The 20,065-nt window shown below is 37.2% G+C and overlaps 1 long non-coding RNA gene across 1 annotated transcript in view; it reads right to left on the bottom strand.

The window, feature by feature from the left end:
- LOC136838738 (uncharacterized) overlaps window positions 1-20,065 on the bottom strand; it is a 241,764-nt gene that overhangs the window by 115,520 nt on the left and 106,179 nt on the right. Inside the window, exon 2 of the long non-coding RNA XR_010853101.1 lies at window positions 14,622-14,711. This is a non-coding gene — a long non-coding RNA (uncharacterized lncRNA). The remainder of the gene's footprint in view (window positions 1-14,621; window positions 14,712-20,065) is intronic.

The raw sequence follows: 20,065 nt of genomic DNA, 5'->3' as shown, positions 1-20,065 counted from the left end.
ATATCGGAGCTTTCTGAATCACATATCACATGCACAAGTTGAAAGTAATAGATAAGTTATCTCCACTTTACATGTGATTAAGAAATACCATTCATTATTCACTCAAAGTTTATTTACTCTCTCTCTCTCTCTCTCTCTCTCTCTGTGTGTGTGTGTGACATCCCTTGAACAGAACATTTAAAAGCAAAGCCAAGTAAATAGGGAGAGAATATGGCTCGTTCAAGTCAGGTAATAGAATTATAGAAGGCGGTGCTTCATTTACATACAGAACCGTCAACGAGCGTGGCTCTCCCTACTACTACCTCTTGTCTCCACCTTCTGCTGTCGATCTCGCTTTCTTTGTCTGTGCCTCTCTCTCTCTCTCTCTCTCCTCTCTCTCTCTCTCTCTCTCTCTCTCTCTCTCTCTCTCTTCTTCTTCTTCTCCTTCGGTTTAATCTGTGAGCGCTTGCAACGTCACATGTAAACACTAAGTTACATCTATATGATCAAAAGTATCCTGCATATTTATATTATTTATTTTTTTCGCTTTGACTTATGAGTTGATGTATGACAAACAGTCGTCGGTGAACTGTTGCTCTGAATAGAGCGTGTTAAAGCACTTTGTAACCGCAAGATACAAGGAAAATTAGTATATTCATCCACAGAGGGGTTAGTAAAAAGACTTCGGCTCTCTCTCTCTCTCTCTCTCTCCCCATATATATATAATGTATATGTGTGTGTGTGTGCATAGATATATATTTAATATATACATATATATATATATAAATATATATATATATATATATATATATATATATATAAAGCATATATATGTATAAATAAATATAAATATATATATATATATTTATATATATATAAAGTATACATACGTATAAATATATATGCTTTCTATGTATATGTGCATATATACATATATATATATATATATATATATATATATATATATATATATATATATATATATATATATATATATATATATCCGTATGGAAAACTACAAGTTCTTTTGTGTTTATTCCTACACCTTCAGGTAAAATGATGTCTTTGTGTGTTAGCATCTGCGGGAACAGATAGAGTTATAAAATATGTGTTGCAGGTATAGGATTTTATAAGTTGACTGCAGACGATACTTTTGTTAATAAATCTCACATACAGTGAGTTTCAAGATTAAAAGTCAATCAAAAAATAAAAAAATTTTGACGACGTCCAACGCGCATTTCTTCTTAACCTCACACAATAAGGAAAGTGATGCAGGAAAGATGGAAAACAATGTGAATCTGAGAATAAACCTTTCAGTATAATATTGACTTTTAAAATACACAAAACAAAACTACTTGTACCAAAGACGTATTTTCTTTCTGATAAGGAACTCCCGACATACACGAATTACTGACCTGGTGGCGCATACAAAATTAATAAAAAAAAATGAAGTTGATACAAAATTAATAAAAAAATGAAGTTGAAAGATACCAAGAAATACAGTATATATAACATACAACATAATATGAGGGAGAATGACCAATAAAAGAAATGCAATATAACTTTAAAATACAGATACCCCAGGTTAAAAACTTGACTTACGATAGCAAGAAATAACTAAAACAAAATTAATTTGGAACTGAATCTAAAGAAATGAAAAGGGGTGAAAATAAGGACAGAAATTCCTAATACAATATGAACGCGTCATACTGTACATGTCAGTAGTTATGCCAGAGACAAAGATAAGCTGGCATTACTTGTGAAATTATGTGAATACTGTATAAACTACATAAGAAAGCAAAAGAGAAAACGAACATGATAAGAGGAAAGAATATACAAACACCCGAACACATCTGGCTCAGAAATTTAATGGAAAAAGGGAAAGTCTTGAACCGAGATAATCGGGTAAAACTGCAAGCAGAGAAGCACAACTTTAACGCAGAGAGAATTAAGGCAATAAGCGAAAATACAGTAATTTAACTGTAACGCGACGTCCACTCGATTAACACGATAAACGAAAAGTAGAAGAAAACTTAGTAAATGCAATAAATTATTTGGAAAAGATAAATTTAAGCAAAAAAAAAAAAAGTGTGATTAACTTCGTTCTTTTGTACAGATCCTCGGTTTTCCTTTGTTTTTCCAAAGACCTTTTATCAGTCGACTGATCGATCACAGATCGCTCTGGCGTCGTAGTACAGTACTTCCATGTTTGCATAATGATAATATTTTACTATATAATTACTTGAAAAGATGACTTCCTTTCCAAGTACTGCCCCGAAGTCAAGCAACTTCGTTTACGCCTGTTGCTGATTACATAACCTTCGGGCAAATGTATTCATGGAGTAAGCAAGATTATTATTGCGTGATCACACACACAGACAAATAAAAATAACAGTTGCCCCACAAACTGACTTGTTGAGGCTGAATCATCTCAGCAGTGCCTTATGAAATACATATCCAAAGCTCACGCCAATGGAACTGACATTTCCTTAAAAAATATTCGCAAGTATCCAGGGTCAGTATAACTGACCTCAGAGCTCTGAAGTCCTTGGTTAAATATGAAGACACCTGATGTAATACTCTGCCTGTGTGCATTAAACACCAACGACGGGGTGCAGACGACAATGTGCGTCTCTTCCCTTTCACCTCCAGACCTTGTCATATTCCACAGGTCCAGTTTTCCAGGATTCCTATATTTATCTTCACCCTTCCACGAAGCGCGCCTAAAGCCGATAGGATCCCACTATCTGTTCTAACCTTCCTTCATTTTCTTATTTTTGCATAAGCCTCCACATTAAAAAATTACGCAATTACACATGGCATACAGGCATTCCAACCCCGTCGATTATTTTATGAAAAATCAAAATAACAATGAAACGCAATGACCTAATCACGCACAAATGACCATGTCTTCACTATCATAAACAGACAAACAGGGCCACTGAAAACCCATCAGGGTGAAATATAAAGTGAAATATGCCAAAAATAAGAGAAAAATAATGTAAGCTATGCTTCAAATGAGGCGAAAGACAGAAATATACCAAAGATGAGATAAAAGCAAAGTGTAATATGTCTATAATTAGTTAAAAGGTAAAGAGATGTAAGCCTAAGATGATAGAAAATAAATTGAAACGGGCCTAAAACAAGGTGAAATGCCAAGAAAAATATGGCGACGAAGATGAGGAGAGGCGAAAGGTATAAGGAAATACACCAAAATTGAAAGAAAAAAAGTGAAATAACTGATTATCAAAAATAAGGAAAAGGAAAGTGAAATGTATCGTAAAGAGGGGAGACACTGAAATGTGTCGAAAGGGATCAGAAAAGCCGATCGGTTAAACGTATCATTAATTTTTATTTGGGGGATTTATGTCGAGTCTCACCGCCTTCTCCCTAATTCTTCTTTTTCCGTCAACGTCATCATGCTGAACCGTATTACCTAATTCTCTTTGAAATATTATTTTCTACATTAAAAATCAGTCACGTTTTTGACGATTCCTTTGTTTATATGGTTTCCAAGAGATAATTTTGAACGAAGAATCTTTTCGTTGTTTATGATTTCCTTTTATTTGTAGTTCTTTTGAAGATAACAAATCTTCCAATACGTTTGATATATTTTTCTTTTTAATCATTCATGTTATTTATGCCTCTCTCTCTTATGCGGTTTTTCGTAAACAAGTTTCTGTCGAGAGCAGAACTTTCTACTAAATGTTCATTTCTGGTCACAGGTTTTGTGCGTTCCCATTTACCTTAACAATTGTTCAAACTTAAAAATGACAAAAAAAAAAAAAAAAAAAAAACATAAACAGACCCAAAAGAGTCAGCTAAACTGTTAGAGCAAAACAACAACACTAGAGTAAAACTTTAAAGAGAGCTTCCAGGCCATCTTAACCAATCTATCTGTTCTAACCTAAACCGTTCTAGAGCGCCGTATCCTGCCTAACCTGTCCTATTATTCGTCGTCCTAATTCATCGAAGTTATCTAAGGATCTCTCACTAAGTACCACCGTAAACAACAACCTTTACTTCCATGCCATTTAAGGAGTTAAATGCCGCACAAAAAAAATTACAAATATATAAAAGATGAAAATATAAAATATAAAAAAGATATAAAAAAAAGAGTCATCGGTAAAGGTTGGAGCTCCAAATGTTCCATTGTAATTGCAACTCATTACTTTTCTCTCACTGAAAATTCCCAAATGACCTAAATTTTTTCCCCCAAATTATAAAGCGAGCCAGACCACATTTCCGAAATAAAACAGAAATCATTGTTATAGCCCAAGAGAATGATCGTGTATGCTTGTGTGTGGCGAAGGACCAACCATGTGTGAATGCTGCCAGCTATTCCGCTTATGTAAGTTTGTACGGTTTGATGTGCCTTTTGTCAAGTGTACTTCATGTATGTATGTATGTATGTATGTATGTATATACAAGCTGCCTATGGCTCACATACACACACAAACAGTATATATATATATATATATATATATATATATATATATATATATAGAGAGAGAGAGAGAGAGAGAGAGAGAGAGAGAGAGAGAGAGAAACTTCGGAAATACAAAAAGAGACTTTAGAATATGAAGGACATATTGCATACCGTGTAACTAACCTCGCTTATAACGAGAAGTTCATCAAATTACAGTTTTATAGGAATCAAACAGTACTTTTTTGTCTGGAGGCTGAACAAAGGACTGTGGACCTAAAGCCAGAGACACATAAGGGAGAAACGTGGGAGAAACCTCCGACAGCGAGGAAGGGAGTAAAGGTGAGGAGACATTAAAAAAAAAAAAAATGGAAGGAAAAAAAAAAAAGAAACTATACATGGCGAAGCACACCGAGGAAAGGAATACGAAAGTAGAGAAAGCAGAGGGGAAAACGAAAGGGGAAGCAGCGAGGGGAAAAAACGAAGAAATGTGTACGAGGCAAGGAAGAAAAATAATGAAAAAAAAGGAGGAGGAGATATAAAGAACTCGCAGAGCGAATGGGTGGTTAGGGAGACACTGAAGAAGTAAGAGGAAGTTGTGAAAGAAAGTATGCTCCTAAGCCCGTAGTTTATCCAGTTGTGAAAATGCGAGAAAGAGGGAAATAGAAGGACTAATGAAGGTAAGAGAGAGAGAGAGAGAGAGAGAGAGAGAGAGAGAGAGAGAGAGAGAGAGAGAGAGAGAGAGAAATGGATGGATGTGAAGGGACAGGAATGGATTAAGGAAGAATGGAGAGAGAGAGAGAGAGAGAGAGAGAGAGAGAGAGAGAGAGAGAGAGAGAGAGAGAGAGAGAGATAAGGAATAAGGAAGAAGGAAGAGAGCGAGAGGTGAGAGAGGGGACGGGAATGAAACAAGGAAGAAAGGTAAAGGGAGAATGTGTGGCCACTAGTAGCAGTAGCAATAGCAGTAGCAGACGCAGTAACAGCAGCAGCAGGAGCAGTAGCAGTAGCAGCAGGAGCAGGAGCAGGAGCAGAGCAGAGCAGCGTGCCAGTATTGGCTGCCACCTTTTTACCGTGTTGAGAGCGTGCCCCTCGACTCATGCATATTAATGTCCTCTTTGTTTAACACCAATATTACGGTGGAATCAGTAAAGTATTGGCGCTGCTCCCCCAACCACCACCGAACCTGTGTACGCGGACATTCGCTGTGCAAATGCAGCAAAACAGCAGGCAACAGTATAACAGCAGAACCAGCGACAGCAGCACGGTGGCGGCCGTAATTGCCACCCTTAACGTCAGCATGCGCTCATTGTATATACTGATCGCCTGTAGGCTATCAAAGTGGCATTTAATGAGAGAAAAAGAATAGGGTAAAAAAAAAAAAAAATAAAGCCCTACAAACTCTATTTGTTTCTCTCGCAGCAGGATTCCAGGGCTTATTTTGATTTCCGTGAACCTCCCCCGCCATCTCCCCCACCCCACATGTACACAACCCCCACCCAAACCACTCCGCTGAAAGTTCCATCAAATCAGTGCCAGTTTCTATTATATATTAATTTCCATATGATAACCAGGGGGCCATTGCAGATGATCTTCATGGGATAAGATAGACAGAACTAGATTAGTAAACGAACTAAAATAAAAACGAAACGATATTTAAAGCTGCAAACCTCCATTACCAAAGAAGGAATCAACCCGAATTGTTCATATTCAAAACTACGAACTCAGTGATATAAGAAAAAGTCTGTGTTCGTTTCTCAACCTGTAATTCCTAAGTCCTTCCTTGTATTAAATAGCTCTACGAGAGAAAGGTATTGGATACCACTGCATACAGTTATGTAGAAAATTGCCTTAAAGCAATGTTATGATTTTCTTTCAAACACAAAAACTAACTGCCTGATCATCTAGGAGTCTTTTAAAATTTCATATTGTTCCCCAAACAACGATCAGTTTAAGAGTGCTTAGTGATGCTAATATTTCTAAAAACATTATCTGACTAATTAAAAGGTTAACACACAAGTTAGGTTTATCAGACTGGCAAAGAAAGAAATTAAAACAATCAGGTGTAATTGTTTTGAAAATTGAAAACAAATAAGGAGCTTTAAAGCAATATGGCATAATAACCCTCCAGATAATGACGTAACTAGCTATTGAAAATAAAAGTGTTATTCTTCATTGTGCCTTACTCCCTCCCATTAACGAATGAACGGAACCCACAAAAAGGTCTCTTGAATTATGTTCACGAATAGGTAAAAAAAAAAAAAAGTCACAGTCAACATTTCTTAGGTGAATGAAATTAAGATCGCAAGAATATTTCCTCCTTTCCTCTCCAGCCAAACACATAACACACTCTCACTCTGCCGCATAAATAATTCATTGTAAAATTAAGTTCAGCAACTTTTATTAAATCTCATACGCAATTTGTGTTCCGAGTGTCTCGAGAATTTTCAGATCCAAAAATTTCTGTGCTACAAAGCGTCCCCCATCCCTTCTCCCCACCCCCCAACACCAAGCCTTAAACCCCCCAACCATACCCCACCCCTAACTACAGCTTCCAAACGTCTATCCCTCCCCACCCCATATCACCCCACCTGGTCCTCCCTCCCCTCTCCGAGTTTTGATTGCAATGCTGGTAAAGCTAGCTGGCACTCAGAGCCGTTCGGCTCGCTCCCCAGTTTCTTTTTTTTTCTTTCTTTTCTTTAATTCTTTAAAAGGGCAAGGAAGGGACTGCTTAAGCCTTTATTTACTTTGCTTGCAATATACTACACGTTACTGATTGGATGCGTGGAGACGTTTGTGTAAGCAACTACGTAATTTTTGTTTGACTGTATATCGGGAGCTTATTTATTTTTTTTTATATTTATCATTTTGAAGATTACAAGAAAAACGCGTATTTGATATACGTTGGCAATTAATTAGTTATATGAACTAACTAGTAAATTATCCAATGTGAATATAACCTGACGAATGAAATAACAGAAAACGAAAGTTGCTTATCATGGCAAACACTTCTAAACAACCCACCTTAGATAACGATAAGGAAGAGAGCGAAATGCAATGCAAATCAGCTGTGTGATGATACTTTAAAGAGCGATTGTTCCTCCTTGCGCAGGACAAAGCGTGCGATTAAATCCTACAACTTCCACGCGAGCAAATTTTCCTCTCCCCTCGTGACCATTATCAGGATGTACTACGAGGCAGCGTAACAAAAAGAAAGAAATTCAATGGCAGACATACAGGAATAATTCCGTATGTAAATCTTCGAGAGGACCTGAATAAATCAAATCTTCGGCACAATGACATCGCATGCAGCCATTGACACCTGAAGGGGCGCGGAGATTGAGTGTCCATCCACGAGAGCATTTGGGAGAGAATAGTCTAAGTGTCAGGATGATCATTAAAGAGCAGCTGATCCTGACCCCTGGGGTCAATGAAAAAACGAATTCAGGTGTTTTCTTTTCAGCACAGGAGCAGCTTTTCACCCGGCGATGGATTCGCAATCACGGGAAAAGGAAATCATGAATAATGCATCTAAAAATATACACCGATGGTTGCACACTCTGATGAAATGTCCACAACTTTCTTCCCCTCACCTACACACAACACACAACACACACAAACTTGTGCTAACCATTTTCTTTTAAAATAAACCAAAAGTTCTTCTTGGTTTCATTGTAATCAATGTAAAGATGACGCCTGCAGTACCTGATCAAGCACTGAGATTTTCTAGAAACTGACCAAAAGACATTAACGCAAGTACTTCGGCTCCGAGTTGCTGAAGAGCCTTTCTAACCTCAATGACCAAGTTTGGAAACAAACTACCTGTACTTTACTCGTACGCTTAACGCAGATTCTCGTACGCCTTACGAGAGTAATGTATACTAGACGCCTCCTGACTTTGGGGGAATAAAAAGTCCTGTTAGTTTATGTGTTAATCTCTGTCATCTTTCAGGACAAACCAAACCGATGACATGTTTTGTATAAATGTAAAAGTTTTCTGGTATCCAGTAACACAGATTTATAAGCTTCCAGTTACGAAAGGACGAACAGCAAGAGCTACCAACTGCAAACCTACAACAGCAACACTTGAGTTAAAGGCATCAAATGAATGAGAGACTTGAGCTCTTGCTAAGCGAGAATCTATTTGAAAACACACCGTCCAGAAGAATATGCAGAAGACGAATATCGCAGGTGTCATTACTTTGAACTTAAAAGCGTGTTGCTCCACAATAACTATGTATTAACACCAAAGATTCAGAAATAATAATAATAATAATAATAATAATAATAATAATAATAATAATAATAATAATAATGTTCCGCTGACAGAGAATTGCAACATCAGCTGAACTGATTTTATACAAGGTCTTTTCAATTCTTCTTACCAATCTTTTTTCTTCAAGGCTGCCACTGACAAGCCTTGAAAGAAAGAATAGTAAGACGAATTGAAAAAGCCTTGTATAAAATCAATTCCACAGATGTTGCAACTGTTTTCAACAGAACATTCTCAAAAGAGGGTCTACTCTCTTCAAATAATAATAATAATAATAATAATAATAATAATAATAATAATAATAATAATAATCTACCTCACATCGGGATCAGAGCCCAAGACTTTCACATGTAAAACAAGGGCACTACCAACTGACTCACGCTGGCTACATAAAGCTAGACAAGGTGGACAGCTAGGTGGGAAGAAATCAAAGTGGAGAATGAAAAATAAAGGGAAGCGATGAATTGCCCAATTAGGTGGCAAAATAGATTTTAAAATTTTTTTGCTATGATAGACACAGACGAAAGGTGTGTCAACAGAATTATAACAAATTTGGGTTACTGTAAAGATTCTTATCTCGCTGCCCAGATCAGGTTTCCATATATACATAATAACCAATGGTAATATATTCCAGAGAAACTCCGAGTTATTATTTTCTAATAAATATATCTGCAAATACAAATATCTGTATATTACAAATATCTGTGACGTCCAATAGCTGAAGCTCCTTTGCTTTATAAACAAGAATTAAACAGAATTTCAAGGAATTATCAGTTTCATTGACTATTTATGAAACAATACGTTTCCATAAAATACTCCTGGACATTCTGCAAATATTCTCAGCATTTTCTTGTGCTGACTTAATCGGCAGCATATTTCTGAACTGTCATTAACAAGTTCTGTTTTCTTCTTCAGTCATTTTTCAACGAAAATCCATATCCTCCAGCTGCAGATATCTTCTCTCTTTCTCTCTCCCTATATATATAATATATATATATATATATATATATATATATATATATACATACATACATACATATATATATATATATATATATATATATATATATATATATATATATATATATATATATATATATATATATATATATATATATATATATATATATATATGCCATACACGCGCACCTAAAAGTGAGCCAATTCATTTCATTCCTCTCGTTATCTTTTACCTATTCCATCGTCCCTCCTTAAAGAAAAAAAAAAAAAAAAAAAAAGAGCTCCGCCTCAAACAGACCTAAGCATCCTTCCCACCATCCTTCTGGGAAAGGAAACGATGCGGCCTGAGGAACAGAAGTGAGCAAGCATCCTTTCTGAGAAAGGAAACGGTCGGTGCCGTCTGAGACGCGACTACTTACTTACTACGTACGGGTGCCGGTGGCAGTCGAGTATGCAAATGAGGAAGAACGGGGTAAAGTGGGGAAGAGAGAAACTCTGCGAGATCCCTTTTCCAATGTCGATGTATACAGATGATGATGATGACGATGATGATGAAGATGAAGCTGTTTCTGTCTGTTTGTTTATGGTTTGACGTGGTCTCTTCGATACACAGACGCATGGCTACGCCTTTAAATAAAGGACCACTAAATGAGAGAGAGAGAGAGAGAGAGAGAGAGAGAGAGAGAGAGAGAGAGAGAGAGAGAGAGAGGGATTAGATAATTAAGACTGGCAAGTGTTTATTCTTTTCAATTTCTCGGTACTTCAAGTACCGATGATAAATTCTGGAACAATTTATCATCGAGTAACTCTCAGTATGGACACATTATTGTTTCGAGTTATCTGAATATTCGTGCAGGCGCTCTCTCTCTCTCTCTCTCTCTCTCTCTCTCTCTCTCTCTCTCTCTCTCTCTCTCTCTCTCTCTGTCTTCCTCGTTTTAGTACTTTTTAACGATCCAAACATGAATTAGATCCAGATATTACACACTTGTAAACTTCTTTAATTCCTTCAATGATGACAGGAGATTGAAAAGACATTAAATCCTCCGTATCTTCATTATCTTAATGGCAAACCAATTTATCTTTGGATAAACAGGATAAAGAAAATACCACGCACTGATGTTCGTGGCACGCAAAGCATGGCACAGCAGGTGTAAAAAATCAGTGCAAATAATAAAAAAAACCCTCTTATTTATGGTTCTAATTCGGAGTTTATCGGTACGTATAATCTAAAATGCTGTATCAAGATTCAATATCAGTATTATGTGTGGAAATGAAATGGAGTATTGCTGCATTTATTGATATTCAGCTTAAAAAAAGGTGGTACTCAGAGCCATCAGCAAGGTTTGACATTTAAGTTATCCAAAATAAAGTGTGTGCTCCTGACTGCAAACACCTTTCATCAGCTTCTTTTTGGTTTTATGTCAAGGAATCTCTATGCATTAAATACTATGTATATCCGTATATTTTTCCACGTGTGTAATATCAACAGTCTACGGATAATAAACTTCAAGTTAATCTTGTCCTCGTCCAACCCGGGGCAGGCTTCTCTCACCACCTAACCTTATGTAGGAAGGCAGAATGAAAGAGCCTTGGTCTGAGATTCAGGACGATACGTAACGTCTCTAGTATCGGAACTTCATGTCTCGACCTTCATATGTGTTTATTTCCTTCATTACCACCTACGCTGGCTTTTCGGGACTCACTGTGACTCAGTGCCACTCACACCACACACTCAAGGTCTCTTGATAGTTTGCTGACCTCATGGTCATGACCAGAGGTATAGTCAAGGGAGCTTGTATAGCAGCGATGTTAGGCATTCAATGGCGGTTACCAGCAACCGGTTGCTTAACTTTAAGGACACATATTTATTTTTTAAACCCTCAGGAGACCGAACGGTCAGAGACAATGCCATCATAAGAAGAAAGCAAAAGGAAAGGCAATCTAACCCTACAAAATCCTCCTACAGAAAACGGAATGAGTTAAACACCCACCCCCCTCCCCCGTCCCCAAACCTACATCTCAACCCCTTCGCCTTCAGGAGAGAGGACTTCTGAACTCGAAGTTGAAGAACACCCGGGCAATTTACCGCGGTATAATGACGCTATAATTCTTGTGCTTTCCCTCCTCCAACTTTGTCTTCGCCCCATTACAGCTGACAAGTCCTTTTCAATCGCAGGAACCTCCGAAGATTCACAGGGGGCCGTCGTTCGTAGTGGGAGGAAGAAAGTTTTTTCTTTCTATATTTCTGGCGAAGAGTAGCCAAAGGAATGGCTCTGTGGACGGTCTCATAGAGTGAAAGGTTTGGTGTTCCAATCAATTATGCCGGTAACCAGAATTCATTACTTATTTCCTCTTTAGATATATTTTATTTTCAAGGCCTGACTAAGTTCCGTTTGCTAGGATTTAGTTAGTTGGTTGGCTGGTTTGGATTAAGACGGCCTTATGGCAGATAATTATGGTCTTGCTCTCTTCCAGCCCTTGAGTGTGGTAAGGTGTGAACGGGAGTGGGAGGCCTGATGTGGACCTCTGGAATGTGCTGAACCAAAAAAATGTCTGGTTCTCAGACACTTACCTTTTGACCAGTACTTACGAAATCCAAGAACTTCAAGAAATATCAACATTCTTTGCTACTTCCAAGATTTTGGAGATGACCACTTTCCCAAAATTTCGAACTGGAAAAACGCAATTCGTCAGTTTTTTTTCTTTTTCAAACGGCCAGAAATAACAGCACAAACGGTAACGCAAAGAGGAATTATGACGTGAAAATGGTGTCGGCCTGATTTTCTTGCTCGGCGCGATGCTGAAAAGGGAAAAAATGAACTTGGACACGAGCTAACTAGCGTTCGCATTATGATACGAAATGCCCGTAATGATATATCCCGAGTAAGGGCACTGCTGAAATTTCCTTTTAAATTCATCTGCCTGTGTTCAAAGGACTTTATATACGAGACTCACGCGTTCTAGCCCATCTATTAACGCCTCGCGAGGAGCGTATCCGGCTAACCCCGGAACAAGCCGTATTAGCCCTTAATATACGATAATACAAGGGCGAAATCAAAGTTCGTGGATTGGGCATGTCGTGAGGCCCCGCCGGAGGTTGATCAAAGAGACTCTCTGATGACTGAAGTGATGATAGCAATGATCGGGAGGAAGTTGCCTGAGGTACGACTGCTACTCTCTCTCTCTCTCTCTCTCTCTCTCTCTCTCTCTCTCTCTCTCTCTCTCTGCACACACACACAAAATCCAAAATCCAGCTTCCCTTTGAAGAAACGCCAAAAGGCTGAGCGTTGGTTAGGTACGAGCGCTATTAGAAGAGAGACGAGGCATCGAATTCACATTTTCCCTCAGTGATATCATGAAGAATTGGAGGAGGAGGAGGAGGCGAGGTAAAGTGGACGAGATGAAACGTCGTGGATGGATGTATGGCAAAGGCAGAGGATGTAAATCCCCCAGGGAAGAGAAGCACTCACGGGGCGCCAGAGCGGAATTATTGGACTCCCATTAATGTTGGATAATGTTGTCACAACACACTCCTGTACAATATAAGCTATCAATCTAGGCTGTGAATTTGATAAATTTGAATGCGAAGAACCAAATGGGCAGAGAACCTAATTATGAGAGTTTTCCTTCAACATCTCCGTCTCATTTTAAATAGAAATCAAAACTAACATAACATTATATATATATATATATATATATATATATATATATATATATATATATATATATATATATATATATATATATATATATATATATATATATATATATATACACACCCACACACACACACACACACACACACACATATATATATATATATATATATATATATATATATATATATATATATATATATATACAATTTTTTTAAATTTATGGTGTTTAAGCGAAGCTCTGTAACTCCTATTAAAGTGAGTTTGACAAACTTTTGTGAAGACAATCATAATTCTCAGCAGGATGAAGACTGAATTATTCCCGAAATGAATAAAAAAAAACTTTAAAAAAACTTCCCCACTGGGGAAGAGTGGCATGAATATAAGCAGATGCAAGTGGACAACTCACGAGTTCGCAACTACCGCACAGTATCGAAAGAACGCAAACCTCAGAAGCTCTCAGCAAACGAACCTCTGTCTGTCTGGGCTGAGAAATACACCGGTTAAATGGCCACTTTTCCACCTAAAAGTTGATTTCATAACTCCATAAAATCCACACACTTGTCGCCAATCAACAAATCCACCTTTGGGAAAAGTTTCATTTAATTCCGCATATGGCTTTTACCCTAATGCTCCTAATAAACAACATGACCTCCCAAAAGACATTACCTCTTTGGCGGAGGTAATATAATAACTGTTAAATATGTGCTGAAAACCGTGCATAAAATCTTTGACTTAACCCCATCAACAGGGAGTCGATGACCATAGTCGTCGCGACGCCGGCTTACATTTCTCTCTTAATCAATTCATCAGCAGCTCATACATGCATATATATATATAGAAATATATATATATATATATATAGAAATATATATATATATATATATATATATATATATATATATATATATATATATATATATATATATATATATATATATATATATATATATAAATATATATATATATATATATATATATATATATATATATATATATATATATATATATGTATATATATATATATATCGTGTATATACATATGTATATATGTATATAAATATATACATATACATATATACAAACGTATTATGTATATATCGTGTATATACATACGGATATATATATATATATATATATATATATATATATATATATATATATATATATATATATATATACATATATGCGTGTGTGCATGTAAAATATTTTCCGATATTTCAAATAACAGACATATGTGTGTGTCAGCAACTACTCATAGATACAGATAGTAAATGTTATTACTTTATGGACATATGCACTTAAAATTTAAAAGCAAATATCTACGCACCTTATATTCGCTGGAGGAAGCTAAGGTACACATTGACGGAGCTTGCTAATGAAACATTCAGTATTTGAAGATTTGCGAATGATCCGTGTTCTGAAATAGGAGGAAAAGTGGTCATCAGTACAACAGGAATACTGTGGACTCTACGATAGATTGCAGTATGTTTAATAAAATGAACCTGGGAATGGCTTATATTATGACACTTTACTAGTACTACTACTACTACTACTACTACTACTACTAATAATAATAATAATAATAATAATAATAATAAAGTATTAATAATAATAATAATAATAATCTCAAAGATCGGTATAATGAAAAGTATAATCTACAAAGGTTTCATTGTCAAGTTTAACGAAAATATCTACAGCGTGCTTTTGAGAGCCGGCTCATTTTGCGCAATAAAATTATTGACATAAAAAACCTATTATTGTCATTATTATTATAATAATAATAACAACGATAATCTCAATGAGCTGTAAAATGAAGAGTATAACTTACAAAGATTTCACAGTAAAGTTCAGTGAAAACATCTTCACAGTTTTTGTGAGCTGGTTCAACTCGTATCACTCAATATAAGTATTGACATGAATAGAATAAAACCTATTGTCCAAGCGATATCAGGCAGGGCAGCCGATCGAGACTACGGACTACCCCAAAGCCAAATCAAAGTCCTTCAAAAGAAGGTATCGTGCTTACCCCATATAAAAAATGGGGAAAAGCACGTTAAAAGAAGGTAATAATAATAATAATAATAATAATAATAATAATAATAATAATAATAATAATAATAATAATCTCAGTGAGCTGTAAAATGAAGAGTATAATCTTCAAAGATTACATTGTCAGTTTTAATGAAAATATCTACAGCGAGCTTCTGAGAGCAGGCTCAACTCGCATCGTCACAACTAAAGTAATGAATTTAAAAATAAACCCGATGCAATTAATGAATGAATCAATAAAAAAATTCAATAAACAATACTTAAAAAAAAAAACAAGGCGAAAGCGTCCAAAGCCAAACAAAAGGAGGCCAAAATTTGATGGCTGAATGCAAGAGAAATAACATTTCACAACAGCTAAAACTGAGCGTGTAAAATTGCAGGGATTTCGGGCGACGCGTTCCGTAAACAAGGTTGCTTTCAATTTCCTACTTTTCCTTTGTTCCTCTCACTATTTTCCTCTGCCTTTATGGAGGAAAAAAGTAATTCCAGCTAAACCGTTTCAGAAAGAGAGAAAATTAGTTTTTTTTGCCCGGCGGGTCGCATTCTCGTCATTAGCCACAGGAATATGAGGACAGTGCGCCGCTGTTATCGAAATAGGGTAACCATCAAGCATTCTATGACAGGTGCATAAATAAATAAACACACACACACGCACACACACACACACATATATATATATATATATATATATATATATATATATATATATATATATATATATATATATATATATATAATCTAGCTAATAAAGGGAGAAACAAGCCAGCCCAACTCCTTGCCGGTCCCATGCCCGGATAAATAGGGAAGGTTGGAGTAAGGGAGGACATCCGTCTTTAAATCATGTCAAAATAGATATGAAATTGACCTAAAACAGGGACAGCTGGAGGAGGCTCATTAAAAACAACGACCCCGAGTAAGGATTAAGGTCAGGTATATATATATATATATATATATATATATATATATATATATATATATATATATATATATATATATATATATATATATATACATATACATACATACATACACACACACACAGCAAGTTATGTGAGATATTAAACGCAAACATATCCTCCCGGCTAAAGGCATTGCAGAGAGATAATGTGTTAACAGAGAGAGAGAGAGAGAGAGAGAGAGAGAGAGAGAGAGAGAGAGAGAGAGAGAGAGAGAGAGAGGAGGAGGGAGGAGGGGAGAGAACGAGTTATGCGTCGTGGTGCCTAAACTGCAAAAGCCCAAATGCCGAGGTGTAAATGAGTCTTCAGGAGGGGAAATGCGCCCGTGAGATGTGTGATTGTGCGCCTTTGTTTTCCTCCGGGTTGACCGCTGTTTGGGACGCGGCGTAAATTGACAATTACGCCGCCCTCATAATCAAATCGCTGGCACTTGTTTCCTCGGCGGCTTCGCACCTTTGATTCTCCTGCTGGCGATTTCCATATCCATCCCAGCGCTCCAGCGCTTTCTCAAAAGTGTCGTCGCTTCTCTCTCTCTCTCCCTCTTTCTCTTCCGACGCGTCTCATGTTCGTCAAGATAAGATTTTCTGTCTCTCTCTCTCTCTCTCACTCTTGTTCTCTCGACGCGTCTCATGTTAGTCAATATCAGATTTTCTCTCTCTCTCTCTACGCGTCTCATGTTCGTCAAGATAAGATTCTCTCTCTGTATCTCTCTCGACGCGCCTCGTGTTAGTCAAGGTAAGATCCGCCCCCAACTCTCTCTCTCTCTCTCTCGACGAGTCTCATGTTAGTCAAGGTAAGATTCCCCTCCCCTCTCTCTCTCTCTCTACCCGTCTCATGTTCGTCAAGATAAGATTCTCTCTCTCTGTCTCTCTCTCTCTCGACGCGTCTCATGTTAGTCAAGGTAAGATCTTCCCCTCTCTCTCTCTGCTTGCGTTCATAAGTTTGTGGTGCTCACCTGACGAAAGAAACGTAAACTCTAGTTCAGTTAAGCAATTATGCCTCACTTGACGCCTTGATTTCTTCCTTACGAACTCACTCAAGTCACAGACAGGACGTAATTTCATTTTGCCAGCTTGCTCTCCTATTTATTAACTGATGGCTTTTTTCCTTATAATGGTGGAGTGTAAGTAAGGTAAAAATCTCATTCCCTAGGCCTCATTATCAGATTATTTGAAACCAACAACCAAAAAGCAATGGCGATGTCATTGCGACTCCCAAAAATCTTATCCTCTATGGAGAAAGATGCTTGAGTCAAATCTAAGATCTGGTCCTTGTATATAAAAGAAAATGTTTTGCAAATTCTCTCAATTTTACTCAAGAGGGAAATCAAACCTCTTAGGATTATTCTATTGTTAAAAGGCACAAAGGATTAAAAACGTTAGAACACAATTGCATCTGGAATTTATAGTCTTTTCATACCTGCGAAAAACAAAAACTCTTGTGTAACACATCTGAAGGGAACAGACTAATGAAAAGGATTTATGCCTCTTGGTAACCCGCACAGAGAGAGAGAGAGAGAGAGAGAGAGAGAGAGAGAGAGAGAGAGAGAGAGAGAGAGAGAGAGAAAGGTAATGTATAGTAAACCTAAAGCTTTCTAACCAGTTTTCATGTATAAAAGGGAGAAGTCATATCAGAGATTTTTACCGTCAATAATTCGACAGAAAATTCTTCCAAGTCTCATTATATATATAAGTATATATACATATGTATATATGTATAATATATACGTATATATATACATATATATATATATATATATATATATATATATATATATTTTTACAAATATTACTGCTGTTCGCCCTCGTAACTTTTGATTGTAAAAATATCAGCCTGACTGAGACCGAAAAAGACGTTGTCTATATAGGAGCGTCTTCAGTTCAAACCTTAACGTCCGTTGGAGAACGGGATAGGTAAGTTAGGCCTTTCACCCTATAGGAAAATTTCCCTATCAGCCTTAAGAATAGGTGGTCCTAAGGTCCCTTTTTCCTTCCTACCTGTCTCTTGGCGAATGTTTTTAACAAGAACGTGGACACCTGGGGTGACTGTTTTTGACCTAGGCCGGTCAGGGAACTTCAGAGAGATACTGGAGCATTCGGAGAGACCACATGTCCGACGGGGCCTCTTCTCCCTTTCTTTGTCTATTATTCTATTAGTGAAGTGAAGAAGCAATTGCGAAGACTCCTCTCGGCGGTGGTTGGTGCGCACAACGTTCGTCCTAAGCTAAAGTCGCTTTTTGTTCAAAACTTCGCCCATTCTTTTATCTTTTTTCTGTATTTCGCATTTCTTTTGTTTCCTCCTTCATCCCTCACTTACTGTATATGTGTTTACGAAGTCTAGATTAAGCCAAATTATTATATTGTTAGCTTCAACCCCATTATTCCAGTAAAATACCTAGTTTAGGGTAAGCAACACAGTTTCAAGTCTCAATGCTTTTTATGCCTCGCGTCCGAATGTTTGGAAGAACCGTTGCATTTAAAATCAAATCCATCTCAAATATTCTTGTTAAGGTTAATTACCCTTAACTGGCGACCTTTGGCTAATTAACGACTGTCTTTGAGGTTAACTTTTGGCTTCAAGTGGCAGGTTACGTGTAATCTTGGTTTGCAGGGCCGTAAAAATTACGTAAATTGAATAATGCATGATCAACCAAGACCCTCACACGTAACAATATATATATATATATATATATATATATATATATATATATATATATATATATATATATATATATATATAAAAGCTGATCAACCTGGTGCTGCCTGGGAAAACTCTGAATGACAACCCATAAACTCTTTCTCTCTCTCTCTACAACTCTCCCTTGCGCTTTCCCTCTATCTCCTCCCTAACACCCCCTCTAATCTCTCTCTCTCTCTCTCAACTCTCCCTCACTCTTTCCCTTCTTCTACTCCCTAACACCCCGCTCTACTCTCTCTCTCATTTCTCCTTCCTTTCACACACACTCTCTCTCTCTCTCTCTCTCTCTCTCTCTCACTCTCAATCTCTCCCTTTCCTGTTAAGATAGTTGCTCCAGTTACAATGCCCAACATTTTTGACATCTTACATTTCACCCCTTCTCACCCCCCCCTTCCTATCGAGGCTGAACTTGGAATTAAAGGGCATCGGGAGTGTCACTATTCATCTCAGCGACATAAAAAACTAAGGATTAGACACTAATATGCCATTTTTGAAATTTTATTTTTCACCTGTTCCTAACCCCCATTCCTTTTGGGGCTGAACGTGGAATTAAAGGGCATTTGGAGTGTCACTATACATCTAAGCAACCTTGAAAACTATGGATTAGACGTTAATATCTGTCGTTTTCGGTTATTTTTACATGTCACCCCCTTCCCAACCCCAACTCCTATGGTGCCAGTGATGTCTTACCGCCACAGTATACTTCTCCAGGTAGAAAGCCATAAGTATACAAAGTCTGGTTGAAATTGCTCAGTGCATTTCAGAGTTATGTTGGAACACACACACATACATACATACATCCATTTATATATGCAGCATATATGTGTGTGTGTGTTTGTGTTCGAGTGCGTGTGTCACACAAGTGCACACACAGAGGTCATGATCGAATTAAGAGAGAGAGAGCAAACAGGCGTGGGGGAGGGAGGGAGAGGCGCCTCACCTCAGGAATTATTGAGAGACAGACGTAATAAGCATCTAAATGGAGTGAACCTGGGACCTCGAACGACCTCGAACGAAAAGGAAATCAACGAAGTAACGAAATGATAATTAAAACCTATTACAGAGATGA

The sequence above is a fragment of the Macrobrachium rosenbergii genome, chromosome 5 (genome assembly GCF_040412425.1).
Source record: "Macrobrachium rosenbergii isolate ZJJX-2024 chromosome 5, ASM4041242v1, whole genome shotgun sequence".
Classification (NCBI taxonomy): Eukaryota; Metazoa; Arthropoda; class Malacostraca; order Decapoda; family Palaemonidae; genus Macrobrachium; species Macrobrachium rosenbergii.
This window is presented reverse-complemented; position numbering and strand designations above follow the sequence as displayed.